At 42.7% G+C, this 15,926-nt stretch overlaps 1 long non-coding RNA gene across 2 annotated transcripts in view; it reads right to left on the reverse strand.

Moving 5' to 3' along the window:
- The window catches only part of Gm36678, a 28,379-nt gene that overhangs the window by 11,684 nt on the left and 769 nt on the right, over window positions 1-15,926 (reverse strand). Inside the window, exons 1-2 of one of the 2 annotated variants that reach the window (XR_373374.1) lie at window positions 5,824-5,945; window positions 5,077-5,234 (exon numbers count right to left, since the gene is read on the reverse strand). This is a non-coding gene — a long non-coding RNA (predicted gene, 36678). Of the gene's footprint in view, window positions 1-5,076; window positions 5,235-5,823; window positions 5,946-15,926 lie in introns of those variants that run through there. The other variant, XR_373375.1, reaches the window with a different exon arrangement.

Consider the following 15,926-nt stretch of genomic DNA (forward strand, 5'->3'; position numbering starts at 1 on the left):
TCACTAATTTGCAAAATTCTACAATCCACAATGGGTTCCCCTGTCATTAACGCTAATTAGTGGGATTCTACCGGACTAATAAATCAACATTACTCTCTCAGTGCCTGGAGACATGGGTGAGGACACATTCCTGCACAAGAATTTCTAAAAATTAGACGGTGGCTCACCACAGCAGCCCTGATTTCCACGGATAGGGTTTGGATACGGAGCCTGTTTGCAGCTGTTTCTAATGATGGACTCGTCATTCAGAGAAACCCAGAGGGAGAGCAAGGGCAGAAAGGGGCTGGTTGGCACACTGAGACAGGATCCACATGCCACACCAGCCTTGCCAGAACCGCATGAGTCTCTGTATGACACCCTAAGGCTCGTTGCATGGCTGAGGTTCATGTGTCACAAATCGCCCTCCTGCATGGCAATACTAATAATAACCTTTAAGAGGTGGAGCCCACTAGGAGATGGTTAAGTTTTTGGAAGTGACGAGCCCATGGAGAGGATTACAATAGTCTCAGGGGACTCTAGTCACTCTCTGGCTTCCTCCATGGTCTGTGATCTCTCCTGTACCCCAATAGTCTTATTGAAGTGACCTCCATTATCATGTGACATAATAATAAGAGACCCATGAAAGCCACTATGCCTGCCATTTGGACTAGCAGCCTCCATAACTGGAAGTGAAATGAAATTCTTGTCTTTATAAAATTCCCAGCCTCGGGTATTTTGATCTAGTAACCAAAAGGTGAAGTATGAAAATAAACAACTGCAGTGAAGACTTACTTTCAGATGCTCTGAGATAACCATGACATTCTTCCAAGTCCACTAATTGCCTGGATTTTCAACTATACCTTCCCACAGTTTCCCACCTAATAATTTTGCACTCTCTGTTCCCTCTTGTTCCTTAGTTATGAACTCTGTGCCTTTCATTTGTGGAACACTGCACTTTTCCCTCCTAAAAATACTCAGTGGTTTGCATTAGGCACCAGAGTGGATGTGGTGCTCAGTTCCCCAAAGGCATTTACCTGACCCGGGATTCATTTACTGAACATCATACCTTTCTTTTAACCTTACCTCTTCATTTAATTTACAGTGGAGAAAAGAAGGGATTGCTTAACCAAACACCATGATGGAAGGTTATACAGTTACTGACCCACATCTGAGCAACTGTTCTCAGAACTGTGCAAAACCTGGCTCTCTGGTTGTCCAGCAATGGCCCAGAGCCAATCAGCACAAATGCCTTTTGACCTGATAGTCACTTTACAATAAATATCATTTAGCAGTAGTCATGGAAGGTTTATTTCTTTTCAACTTTTTTTTCAAGAGGACAGATATTATAGGGAAGTTTCTATATCAAGACAGTAGCAAGTCATTTGACGTGACAGAGAGGATTAAGAGGCCAGTCAGAATCTTTCCATGGAACCTCTCTGAAAAAGGAGGCAGTTGCTCTGTGCAATGGGAGACAGAAATGACAGGATGGACCAGTGCTGGCTGCTGCTGTTTCTGTGATGTTTTGATAACCCCTATAAAATGACTAAGTCTCTCCAAGATGTATATTTTGTATTTTCTAGATGGTTTGTCAATCACAAGCATTCTGTGTAGTACATGCCTCCCTGGTCAACCCTCATTGCTCACTGAGGGTTGTGAGAGAGAGTGAGACATTGCAAATAAATCCACTATGACATATTCCTCTACTTTCCTGAAAGGAATGCTGGGAGCCAAACGGTGCATGCTGGCACAAAGGCTGGTGTGGTTCAGAAGATGGGACTGGGCAGTGAGCCCCTGAAATAATCTATACATATGGATGAATACTGAATATTACTTATGTGTAGTGTATTTCTAAAATCAAGTCTAATTTTAGTATGGATACACTATTACAAAGGCCACTCTGATGCTTACTAGTAAATAAGTTGGTATCTTTGCTTCTCTGTAATCTGAGATAGAAGAACTGTCTGAAGTACAGTAAGGCTGGAGGGCTTTTAAGGGACTACAAGGTTGCATTTCACAAGTATCAGGAAGTCTGGCTGCTCATTCAAGCTTTTTGCAAATTTATGTTGCACCGATCTGGGATGAGTTGGTTATCGGACCTGTTAGAAATTCTGACAGACTTTTGCATATCCCGTTTCTCCTATCAAATTACAAGATAAGCCTTGAAGTGCCCAGTTATAGGGAGTGTTAGGAAACACATTCCCAAAACCAGGTGGGATAAACAACAGGATCGCATTTGATTTCAAATGAAGTGCCCACACACAGTACAGTGGCTATGCTAAATGCCATATTTTTTTTAATGGATTTCTTTTCCAAATGCCCTGAAATATCCACGATGTGTATTTATAAAGGCAGAAAGGTATTTTTTCTCCACCTGTTTAATACTGAAGAGTCCAGGACTGTCTGTGGAAGGAAACCTTTGAGTGAGGAGATGATATCTTCTAAAGTCTTAGGACCTGCTACCATCTTGTTCCCACCAGCAAATACTACTTTGTGTGCACCCAAGCTTGGGGCCCTGAGACCATTGGACAGCTAGGATAGAGGATGGGTCTAAGTGGTTGTATCTACTCACTATGGTTTTTAATACTTTGATAACCTTTCTTTAATTGAAAATAGATTTTTTTCCTATAGTGGATTCTGATCATGTTGGTTTCCCCTCCAAGATCCTCTCCTCCTCCCCGCTCATTGAGATCCACTCCCTTTTTGTCTCTCATTAGAAAACAAACCTGTTTCCAATAAATAAATATAATAATAAGGTAAAACAAAAACTGTCACATGGGACTTGGACAAGACAGAAGGCAAAGAGCCCAAGAGAAGACATAAGAATCAGAGACTCATTCATTCATATACTCAGAAGTTCCATGAAAGCACTAAACTGGAAGCCATAATATATACATAAAGAACCTATAGGATGTGTGTGTATGTATGTACATATGTGTATAATGTCTATCATACATATATATATTCTATACATGCATATATATATACATGTATCCTATACACACATATAATATATATGTATGTATATGTATACATAATTACCCTGGGACCATGAGCTATCTAGCATCTGGTTCTTGGTCACCCAAACAGTTATATATATGCTCTATCTCTTAGAGTGGGCCTTAACTCAAATCAAATATTGGTCGGTTGCTCCCACAAGTTTTATGCCACCATTGCCTTAGCATATTTTGCAGGAAGGACACCATTGTAAATCAAGGGTTTGTGGCCGGGTTGGTGCTTACATTTCTCTGGTGATAGCATGCAGAGTACCTTCTTATACCAAGCACACTAGAACATAGGGGTGAAGGTCTTAAGTAGGCACCAGTGCAACTCCTCTAATAAACATACCAATATTCTTAACTCTGTATTTTAGTGAACTGCATCTTTAGACAACTAAGAGATTCCTGAAGTGTAGTTACAGCAGTTTCAAAACCTTTTGTGTTAGCCTGATTCAAGTTTATATTTTGTTCTCATTTACAGAAATAGCAGCCCATTTGGCAGTGACTTCTTTAGGCAATGAGAAATCTAACAAATGCAACCCCACAAACCTTTCACCATCCCTGAGCTTCATTTGGCCTCTTCTTACAGCAGAAGCTAACAATCCCAGCACCAGGGAGCCCTTATCAGAAAGAACTCCTTCTGGGGGCTAGTTCTTCAGCTCTATGGGAAGAATACTTCTCTAGCAGGCCGGAAGTCCTGGGTGTAATCCCTGGCTCTACAAGCTGGGCATAGAAATTCATGCCTGTAATCCTAGCATTCAAATTCAGAAAGTGAAGACAGAATAAGAGGTACAAGGTCATCCTCAGCACTATAGAAGTCTGAGATTAGTCTGGGCTATAGAGCCTGTCTAAAGGAGAAGAGGAGGGGGAGGAGGGAGAGAAGGAGGAGGGAGAGAAAGAAGAGGGAGAGAAGGAAGAGGGAGAGGAGGAGGAGGGAGAGGAGGAGGAGGTAGGGGAGGGGGAGGAGGGAGAGAAGGAGGAGGGAGAGGAGGAGGAGGGAGAGGAGGAAGAGGAGGGGAGGAAGAGGGAGAGGAGGAGGAAGAGGAGGAGGAGGGAGAGGAGGAGGAGGGAGAGAAAGAAGAGGGAGAAGAGGAAGAGAGAGAGGAGGAGGAGGGAGAGGAGGAGGGAGAGAAGGATGAGGGAGAGGAGGATGAGGGAGAGGAAGAGGAGGGAGAGGAGGAAGAGGGAGAGGAGGAGGAGGAGGGAGAGGAGGAGGAGGAGGGAGAGGAGGACAAGGGAGAGGAGGATGAGGGAGAGGAGGAAAAGGGAGAGGAGGATGAGGGAGAGGAGGAGGAGGGAGAGGAGAAAGAGGGAGAGGAGGAAGAGGGAGAGGAGGAATAGGGAGAGGACGAGAAGGGAGAGGAGGAGGGAGAGGAGGAGGGAGAGGAGGAGGGAGAGGAGGAGGGAGAAGAAGAAAAAGAAAAAGGGGAAGAAGAAATATGGGGAGAAAGAGGAGGAGGAAAAAGGAAAAAAGAAAGGAAGGAAGAAAAGGAAGAGAAGGAAGCGAGTGAAGAAGGAAGGAAGGAAGGAAGGAAGGAAGGAAGAAAGAAAGAAAGAAAGAAAGAAAGAAAGAAAGAAAGAAAGAAAGTTAGTTCACCTTCTAAGAAATTAGAAACAGTGATTCCCTAGCCTGAATGCTCCCAGGTAACAGGTGTAAATTCAAAGATTAGTGCTAGCCTCATCTGTTTCTTAAACAACAGAACAGAGCTAGTTTTAGGGATCCAGGACCTGCTAGTAAGTTGTTTCTCAACAGGACTTTGCTGGGGAAGACCTTGGGGTCCTGAAGTGTTTACTACAAGATGCCCTGCTCCCGTGATTTAAAATTGGGTTCTTTAGGGGTTGCTTCATGACAACCAAACCTATACACCCTATAGTCAGCCTTCAAATTTTCTGCACAAGGGAACAAAGAGGAAAGCCGAAACTGTATGCAAGTGTGAGCAGGAGCCCATGTTTCTTCTGCAAGGTGCGTAGTTTGAATTTTCTAGAGGGTTTGTCAACCACTACAGTTCTGTGTAGTATATGGCTCCCTGGGTGCAGTTAAACCCTGATGGCTCACCGTGGGAGACAGTGCAAATCAATCCTCTATGACACATTCCCCTACCTCTCTGCAGGCAGCACGCTTAGTCCAGCATCACATGCCTCCCAAGAAGGATGCTGTCGTTCACCGAGTCAAAGCGGGGCAGAAAGCCCAGCCGGGCTCAGTTCTGCTCGGATGAGATGCGTGGCGAGATGCGTGGCAATGCGTAGAGACACTTAATTCTGTAAAGGGGGAGGAGGGGCAGAAATAGACTCAATCAGTGGAGTACAGGTCGGGAGGCTGCGTAGCCCTCAGCCAGACCTCGACGAACCCCAAGTTAGGGATTCCAAACTGGGAGAAAACTAAACCACAAGAAGCAGACAGTTTCCAGAGCCTGTTAACACATTTCTTGTGAACTGGCGGCCTAAATAGCCAGTCTCCTGGACATTGAAATCTATCGTCCCATATTAGAGGGGTCTCTCAGGTGACTGATGGCTCTCCAGGAAGGGCGCAGCTGGGTGGAAATTTGCCTCGAGCAGAAATCTCTTTTGTCTCTCCCCAATTTATCATCATCATCATTACTTTTTGACTTTGGTTAGCAGATGTTTCCTCAGTGCTCTGGCGTCCTCTTTAATTTGCACATTTATTAATTTGGCTGGCTGAGAGTGGAGTTTCTTACCTGCATGATCGTTGCTATCGATAAGGCTGCTGGGCTTTCCCATGGAATAGTCCTGACCTGTCACCCACCACCACACAACAACTTTGACCTGTGCCACCTTCCGATGAGGTCACTGATAGCCGGGGCAAAGTTTGGTTTCTCTGCTACCTCACCTTTCCAATAAATGAAGCCGATGGTCCTTGAATCCATTTCCTCTCACATTCTATGGGGAATTGTTTGGATTCTAACGTGTACCCTCATGACACCCCATTTACAGCTGTAACAAAGAAGTAACCAATTAATCAGGCACCCATCCTAACAACACTGACCTGCCAGCATTTAAACGTTTTAATTAAAATCAAAGCACTATACAAGCCTGGAGAGTGGCTCAATGGGTCTGAGACAGGCAGGAAACCTCTCCCTTCACCAGCCCTGAAGCAAACACATAGCACCAAGTCCCTTCACAGACCTTTAATGAGAAGAAAGGAGCCTCCAGGGATGGTGTGTGCAAGCTGGTGCTGCTTACCCTCAGACAGAGGGCATCCCCACCAGAGATGGTACCCATTTTGAGAAATTTTGTGAGAAAAATTACCTGTAGGACCTGTCCTGTAAAAAGATTTTCTCTCTCCCATCTTCCCTCTCCCTCTCCCTGCCCCCCCCCCCCCGTTTATCTCCCTCTCCCTGTTCCTCTCTCCCCCTTTCTCCCCCTCCCTTGAACTCTCTCCCCCCTTCTCTCCCCCTCTCTCTTTCCATCTCCTTCCCTGCCTCTCCCTCCCTATGTCTGTCTTCACCCTTCCTTTTCTTTTTCCTTTCCTTTCTTCTCTCACCCTTGAGGCAGCGTTCAGCCTCTTGATATTCATACCTGCAGTTTACTTGTTTGCCTTTCTTATACACAGGAATACCAATCGCTAGTACTGTGACTGTCAGTGAGCCTGGTCAAGTCCTCTCTCATCAGCAGAGCCACTGGGAAGACCTCTGCACCCTCCTATCCTGTGCCTGCTGTCTGTCACCTCGCTTAAGCAGGGTTTTCTCCTCTGCTTCTAGCCACAATTCCAAAACACATCCTTTAGGCAAAGCCTTTTTTACAGACTTAGTTCTATGCCCAAATATTCCATCAGGGCAGCTGTCTGACAGGGCTAGGTTGCTCTTACAGTTGTTACCCAGGACTCTGGCTCATTTGTGTGCCATGTGCCCCTTTCCATCCAAATCCTTAATGTCTTTATTCTGTCTCTCCCTCAAGCTTTCCTCCAATCTGTGCTCTCTGTGAATGCACTAGAAAGTGCCTCCTGCTTATCTCGATTTCCCATGCAGCTCTCAAGTGCTGAGGCGCCCACTGAGGATTGCCTGGTCCTCAGGAGCACTCTTCCCCTGGCTGGGCCCTGCCTCACTGTTTATCCATCTTCCCCAGGGCTTGCATCTGCTGGCTTCCTGCTCTGCTCCTGGCCCTTGGCCCCTCTTTTTCATATCCTGCCCCTTTCAAGTTTGTGTTCCTTCTCCTTTGAAGGATACTGATACTTCCCTTAACAATTCTCATGTTGAAAATATGAAACGTAATACATTTCCTCATTTCCCTCCTCCTCCCTGCTTCCGTTCTGTGTTTATTTTAAAAACTTTATCTCTGTATATTCTCTCTCTCTCTCTCTCTCTCTCTCTCTCTCTCTCACACACACACACACACACACACACACACACACACACACACACACACTTGCTACAAACTTAAAATCAGAAATCAAAAAGACTGACATCCCTTACTTTATAATTTCTGGTCATTATGCTGCAGAGAGTGGACAATCCCAGAGGCAGTCAGGACACAGCTATTGGGCAGTAGCCAAATGTAATTTCATTGTCCTTATATATGCATACATATATGTACTGTTTGATACTGAGAAAGAACTTCCTAGCCAAACCTCTGATTTTTTTCTTTCAGTCTTCCCCTTGAGTCCCTCCTAATTCGTCTTTGGCTTCTCTGGTTTTAAGAACATAACTACATTGTGCAGACAGTGATCAAGATTTACTTTGTGGCTCTGTTCTCTCCCATCGTAGAGCCTTGGAAAAGCCCAGGTCTACAGACCCAGCTAAGAGCTGCAGGCCATCTGCTGGCAGGATTCTTTCTTGTTTGAGAGATGACAGTTTTGATCAGTTGACTGTGTAAGGTTCAACACATTGTGCAGAGCAATTAGCTTCACCCAGAGCCCACTAACTTAAGTGCTAATTTCATCCAAGAGAAGCACTTGCCCATAAATACCCAAACATCTGGGAAGCCTACCTGGCCATGGTGACAGATTAGACTGTGTTACAGACACTCTCAAGCTGTGTTCTGTGGAGCACTAACCAGACTTATGAATTCTTCGTCAATTTTTGCTCTCTTTACTACAGGGAAATGAATAGATGATAACAAGAGAGTCCCTGTTTATTTAATACCTCATGATTCCAGTTACCTGAAACCAACTATAGCTTAAAATATTGAATAGAAAGTTCCAGAAATAAACACATCCAAAATCTTAAATTGAGCTTAACAGTTGTCCTGTTCCACAATGCTTGTGTTATATAATCCTTAATTGACTTGATAATGGCCAAGACATTCAAGACTAAATGATACAAAAGAGGAACAGGACATATTACCTGGAAAGACAGATGACTCCTGGGGCATATAGGAAAATCATTGCAAGCTATATAGCCAGAGTAGTCATTGGCGCTAGCTGTCTATGTAGCTGGAAATAGCTGTATATGAGGGATTTATATGTGTGTATAAGAGTTTTAACTGCTGCATCTGTTGAATATTTCACAGCCACTATCTCCTTATAAGACACTGCCATTATCAAAATTACTTAAAAATATGCTACTAGTAGAAAAGAATATATTAATTTAAAAATCATATTCCTCTCCATCCTTACATTTTTCTGCAAAGATAAAAAGATTTACATACCACCCACGTCTCTTCAGCCTTTAGACACGCCATGTCTGAATTGTAATCTTTCTGTCTGTGACCCTACCCTTCATTCGTAGCTGGTCTATTTCAGACATAGCACTTCTAAGCCATCATTCCAAAACACAGGTTATTAAGGCAATTGCTTATTGTTTTATCTAAAATTACAATAGATATTACAAGATATATTTTTAAGTTCTAAGGTTTATGAGGATGCAGAAAAAGTATTGGTTTAATTAACTCACTTCTATAAGCACCCAGCGTTTAAAATGACTACGTTGAGTCCAGGCAAAAACGCTTTCCCAAGTAGATTTTGTTTGATAAAAAGGGACCAAGAGATTACGCAATAGAATACAAAACCCAGTTCAGGAACTGTGGGGCTCACATGCCAGAGATTATGTCACCTACAAAACCTAAGTCTTAATGGCTGGAACTTAGTATGAATCTCCCAGGCACCACCAATGTACAAAAGGTTGTCCATGCTCATGGACAGGCTACATACTATGTTCAGACTCTGTGAAAACCCTATAAGAGGACCCAAAACTATCCATGGCTGAAAAAAAAAACCAAAGCAAAATATTGATTTTGTGGAAAACTACTTATGTCTCCCTACCCTAAGTAGGAATGACCATAACTACACCATTCATTCATTCACAGGCAAGCACTTCTGAGACACCTCCCCTTCATGGAAATCCAAGGATGTTTAAGTCCCTTCTATAAAATAGCAAGGCTTTTGCATGTACCTAACCCTTAGACTTTAATGTACTTTAAATCTTCTATAGATGACTTATAACACCTAATACAGATGTAGGTGCTATGTAAGTAATTAAGTAGTTTTACTGGCATTACTGAGGGAGGAATGACAAAAATAAGGCCTGTAGCTGCTCAATATAAAAGCATGCACTGTAAGTCTAATTACACAGTATGTCTCAGCAGCAGCCTGAATTGGTGGTGGTGGTGTTTTATCGCCCGTCCAAGTTTAAATACATGCAATGAAATCTTAACACCCAGGGTGACGTTGGAAGGACATCAGATAATGAGGGTGTGGTCTTGTGAACAGGATTAGTGTCCTTAATAAAAAAAAAAAAAGTCAGACGTTGACAGGTAGCCTCCTCCACAAGGCAGAGATACCGCAAACACGTAATTATCAGTCGTATTTCGCACCATTCTGACAATATGCCTGATTAAATGTTAAGGAAAGGGATAGTTTATTTTAGTTTACATTTGCAAAGGTTTTAGTCTTTGGCTCTGTTCATTCTAGTTCTTTAGTGGGAAGATGACATATGATGACAAGAGCATATGGAAGAAGCCACTCACCCCATAGCACACAGGAAACAGAGTAATAAAATGCAGGTAGTACCAGGGCATGATGCTGTCTCCAAGGACGTGACTGGAGACCTGCTTCTTCTGAGTCTGTCCACCTCCTCCTTCCCAGCAATTCCTCATAGAGTTGTTATATTATGAATCCATCAGTAGACTCATCCTTGGTTAAGTCAAAGCCCGAGGGATCTTACACTTCCCTGAAAGCCATAAGCCGGTCCCAAATATATGTCACACTCAACTGTTTTTTGTTTGTTTGTTTTGTTTTGTTTTTTCACATTAAAAGTTTATATTTAGATACATACATATACACATGTGCTCATAAACACACAACTGTACATATGAACATGCACAGATGCCCACAACACATGTTTTTTTACATTTAGTTTAGTTTACATTTTTAATGAAAATATACAGTTTTATACAGTTTGACCGCCCTTACATTTTACTATTTTATATCATTACTATTTATAAAGCACAGATTATATCATGCTCTTAATTATAACAGCTTACTGGTTTTGCCAAAATAAGAGCAAGGGTATTAAATGCTCCATACATATTGGTTGGATGGGTAGTGTATTTTCTTTTTTCTTTTTCTTTTCTTTTCTTTTTTTTTTCTTTTTTTTTTTTTTTTTTGAGGAATCAAGTTCTCTTACCAACTGGCCAGCCTGTGATCTGTGAGAAAGAAATGTCTGTTATTGGAACCATCTAGTGACCAAGATCACAAGGAAGTCAAGTGTGTATTAGTTGTTGTTGTTAGGGTTTTTTCCCTTATGTGTGGGCAGCATTACACTGTTGTAGCATTTGATTTTGTGTCATTCCTGTTCTTAGCTATAAAATATATACAACATTGTCCTCTTTTCTTTGGGGGTTGTGGCAAAAGTCGTATATGATATCATGTCCTGGTTGGCCTGAGGAGTAATTTTCCAGTAATTTTTGCTCTCATGTCAGAGGTTTCCTAGTCTTTGTGAACTGCTATCCCTAACTAATATTCAAAGCACTTAGCTCCAGCCTAATGATCAATGAGCACTCAACAAAATGTCCTGGACTGATAGATCTAGAATACACATTGTGTGCCATATGGGCATCAGAGTTGGAACATCTTTTCCTTTTTACAAAAATCACGATTCCCTCTTTTATTTGGTTAATAACAATATAATACAGGCACTATTTCTGACCTTTCTAGTCCCAAACAACTGTTCAAAGGGGCTTTATAGTTACTAACTTTAAAGACCTTAGATACCTCGCAGTGATCAGTGTAGTTCCAGGTTGGTGCTCTCCTTGGTGCTAACTAGTGTCAGAGAATTGAACCATCAAAAAGCAGAGCCTAATGGGAAGTCTTAGGTCATGGACCTTAAAGATGATAATAGAAATCTAGCCTCTGCCTATTGCTCTTTTTCACTCCCAGGATGCCAGGAAGGAAGCAACTCCCTTCGCCTCCAATTCCACCAGAGCATGCAACCTCAATACAGGTCCAAAAGCAGCAGGACCAGTGAACCATGAGCTGTAATCTCTGAAACCATGAGCCCAAGTTAAAATTCCTACTTTTTGAAAACTAGATCGTCTTACACATTTTATAACAGTAATGGAATGTTAACATACCCCACAAGGTTATAGCTCAGCCTAAAGGATTGAGCTACGTGCCTTGGTTTCTTCTTCTTCTTCTTCCATTAAACTGGGATAAGGATACAGAGTGGTATGGAGACTTGGAAGAGTTAAAATATTAATGTAAACACTGTGAATCTTGCTGGGCGTGGTGGTGCACGCCTTTAATCCCAGCACTCAGGAGACAGGGGCAGGCAGATTTCTGAGTTTGAGGCCAGCCTGGTCTACAAAGTGAGCTCCAGGACAGCCAGGGCTATACAGAGAAACCCTGTCTCAGAAAACAAAAAACAAAAACAAAAACAAACAAACAAACAAACTCTGGGAATCGTACTCCATTATTTAAAATGTTTATTATGCTATATCTAGTAATAACATCTATAGTGCCAGAACCAGAGACACTAAGACAGGAGGATTTTAAATTTAAGAGTAACCTGGTCTGTGGACAGTCTGTCTTAAAGAAAACCAGAACACAAGGCAAGTTGTTTTAACTAGTCCAGGACGGTGGATACAGGTAAAGCAGAGTAGTGGAGAGTCAGTGGGGAGGAGGAGGAGAGGAAAGGGGAGAAAAAAGGGAGAAGGGAAAGATGAGAAAGAAAAGAATGAGAGGAGAAAGGAAAGAAGGAGAAAGAAGAGAGGGAGAGAGATGTGGGGGAAGAAAGGGACCAGGAAGAAGAGGAAAAAGAAGAGACCAAGGGGACCTTCCTTGGTCTCTCAGGTCCAGGACTCAAGTATGCCCAAGATTAGTGGATTCTGGATAGATGGCTTGACTGACTGGAAAATGATTAACTTTGCCTTTAATAATCAACATATTTTACCCAAGGGTGGTTTCAAAACATCTTACATCTGTGTAAGGCTGATCATTTTTCTAATAACTACCTGTGTGCCTTTTTTTCAATCACACCTAGAGAAGATACAAGCTTCTAAGATAATAGGAATGGCTCGATTCTCCTCTCATTAATATAATGATTCTATAACACAGTGACAGATAAAAGAACATTCTCTTATTCCACTCAAGGCTGGTTTTACATAAAAATGGACCATAACTCAGAGTCTGTAATGTCTATGGAAAGGTTAGACTCGTTACCATCCAAATAGGCTGAGCTAATAAAAATTATATTTGTTACAATCCAAATAGATTAACCGGCCTTAAGGGCTTAACAATGTATTACACTTTTCAATTTTCTTATAATTAAATTAACATAAAATCGTCCTCACAAATAAATGACTGTTTCAGAAAGAGTTAAGCTCTGCTTAGCAAAAAAACAGCCGCTCTGTTTACATGGGTATCTCTCAGGTAGACCTGCTGAGTGGAAAGAGACTCTTTCTGTAAAGAGGAGTCCTCTCCCTAAAAATTAGCGTGCTTCTCCTGGCCTTCATGCTGGTATGATCGGCCCTGGCTCCTGACACAGGCACCTAACAGTCTGGATGAAAAGCAACCCCACTCCGCTCCCTCCTCGCCTCTGGCATTCCTGGCCACCATAAAGTAGGAGGAGCCTCAACTGACAGATCTGTAAAATAGGACGCTAATGAAGGAAAAACAGCCCCGGAGCACACCCTGATACCAATGTAGCTCCTGGATATGTTTCTGCTGCCCCTTATGCAACTCATCTTTCCTCGTTTCTCCTGGACCCCAGGTTCTGTGTATTTATCTACCTTCCAGCTATAGATCCTAGCGGAGTATTGCTTGTTTATTAGAATGCATAAGTCAAAACTTCAGTGCCTCTCCCTGTCACCTTCTGGCTGTCTCTGATGGGATCACAATGATGGCTTGGGGCTTAGTTGAAGTCTCACACAAAAGAGCAGATGCCCTTGAATTGGTTGAATCCCTTAAATGTTACCATCCTCATGAAGTCAATTAATTTACCATCAGCTTTTTCCCCCTCCTGGACATGGGCTAAAGAATGAAAAAAGAGGAAATAGTGTACATAGCCACTTCATTTTAAGATAATCCGAAGCTAAGGTTTTCTAGTTCTAAAAGTGAAGGGAGAAAATTCATAGAGCAGGAGCTTACAGGAAAGCTCCAATGCCTGGCAAGGGGCTGGTGTGATGATAGATAAAAAATTTTTAAGATTTGTTTTATTTTTAATTGTGTTTGTGGAGGTAGGGTGTATGAATGCAGTTGCAATGCCTGTGGAGGTCAGGGACATCAGATCCCCTTTGAGTAAAGTTACAGGCAGTCTTAGCTAATTGATATGGGTCCTGGGATCCAAATTTGGGTCCTCTGGAAGAGCATCAAATACCCCTAAATGCTGCACCACCTTTCTAGTCTCCACAACACACTCTTAACTCCTCACCTTATTCTACATCACCCCAAGGATCAGGGGAAACTGCCCAGTTTCTGGTGGGGAAATAAATATCACAGAGGTGATGTGAGTCAGAGAAAACTGTGCAGACTCAAAAACATCAAGAGAAGTGCAGAGGTAGGTGGGACCATCCGTACATATTGGGGAAAAATCCTGGGTTGAAACACTATTGAACGCTGCAGCAAGAGAGCCATTCATGGCTACACCTGTAGACAAAAGGTTTGTAGTTAGTTGATATATCAATGTGAACTTGTCCGTGTGTCAGGAGACATCAACCTTGAATGCCATCTTTGAGCAGGATGTCTCAACAGCTCCATGAGTAAAACATCTCCTAATACATGCTCATAGTGAAAGACTATAAACACACAGTAGGCAATATAAACAGCCTCTCATATATCACTATGACTGTTTCCCTGAAAATAAATAATCTTAGACTGTGTCTTGGTCATGCTAGAGATCACCGTCATCTGTACTGGCAAACACTGCCTTTACCCACCTTTGGAGCAATTTAGCCCCCGTTAGTCCCTCCATAAAAGGATAAGCGAGAAAAAATAGCCAGGTTCAAATAAGTCCATTTGCCACACGTCAGTAGCTTCTATTGACACTTTGATGGGAGATGTCAAAAGTGACGGTGCAATAAGGTCTTTCAGCTACCCATGGGGCTCGTTTATGATGGCGCTTCTGCCTATCCGCACTCCTCCACAGCATCAGGAGGAGCAGGACACCACCCTACACTTAAGATGAAGGTGCTTTAATTCAAAGAGCACACAGGACACAAGCAAATGAAGAACACCACAGTTTGCATATTCCCCCCTCTCTGTCTCTCTATCTGTCTCTGTCTCTCTCTGTCTCTCTCTGTCTCTCTCTCTCTCTCTCTCTGTTAGTGTGTGTGTATGTGCTGTCTGTCTAGTGTCCCACTGAGTTTAATGTGAATTGCTTGCACAAGCATAGGTGGAGTCATTTACTGAAGCTTTGGCAACTTTCTGGTGGCTAGGCCACAAAATATAATAATAATAATAATAATAATAATAATAATAATAATAATAATAATAAAGTGGATCCCCTTTCTCCAGTAACCATTAACTGCCACTATCTCTTCAAGGAGGAGTGGAACCTCATGGTCACATGTTGTGATGCTCTGTTCTGGTTTTCAAAGAGAGCTAGGTGTTAACTGCTATCAAGAGGAGCATTAAGAAATATCAGAAAATATTTAATTATTTTTCATTATGCTTGGCCATGGACACTGGGGTTTTCCCAAAACGCCCAAGGAACTATACATAAGATGAAATGGAATGAAGAGTAAGTCTGTCTAGCTAGAGAGCTGCAGTGTCAGAAGCTCTATGAGGCAGGTGAAGAGCCTGTCACCCTCACCCAGCCAGGAGAGGACTCAATGTAGATGGTCCAGTTAACCAATCAGGCAGCTGGGAGGGTGGGACATTACAAAGAGAAGGAGGGAGACAAGAAAGAGGAGCAAGAGTTTTGAGCTATTTCTAATTGAACCCCCCCCCAACAAACACCTTTAACAAAATGTGTGCCCACTGCATAGCAAGGTAAGAGGCTGGGTTAGTCCAAGAAGGAGTGCAGCCGCAGGTTGTGTTCAGGCTTACAGATTAAGCTGTGCTCCACCGCCAGCCTCACTCTGAGCCCTGAGTTAGTTTTCAGGTGCTTTGAGATCAGCCACTGCATTGTGCTGAGTTTGACCCTGGGATAAATCTACACAGGATATAATGCACATATGTGTGCATTATATATAATGTGTGCATCACATAGCACACAGCCACACACACACACACACACACACACACACTTCACAGGGCACACACACACAGCCCTCCCCACACCTCATGGCACACACAAAAATACCACATACTCCGCATATGATACACCCAACCCCACATTTACAACTCACATACACACACACACACACACACACACACACACAGAGAGAGAGAGAGAGAGAGAGAGAGAATACACAAATGTATGCATGCCCCTCATATAGCACACACATAAACCCACACAAACTGCCCACATGGAACACACATACACAAAACCATACATCTCACATGACACACACAAACACTTCACAGGATACACACACACATTCATCACATGATACACA

The sequence above is a fragment of the Mus musculus genome, chromosome 1 (assembly GCF_000001635.26).
Source record: "Mus musculus strain C57BL/6J chromosome 1, GRCm38.p6 C57BL/6J".
In the NCBI taxonomy this organism is placed as follows: Eukaryota; Metazoa; Chordata; class Mammalia; order Rodentia; family Muridae; genus Mus; species Mus musculus.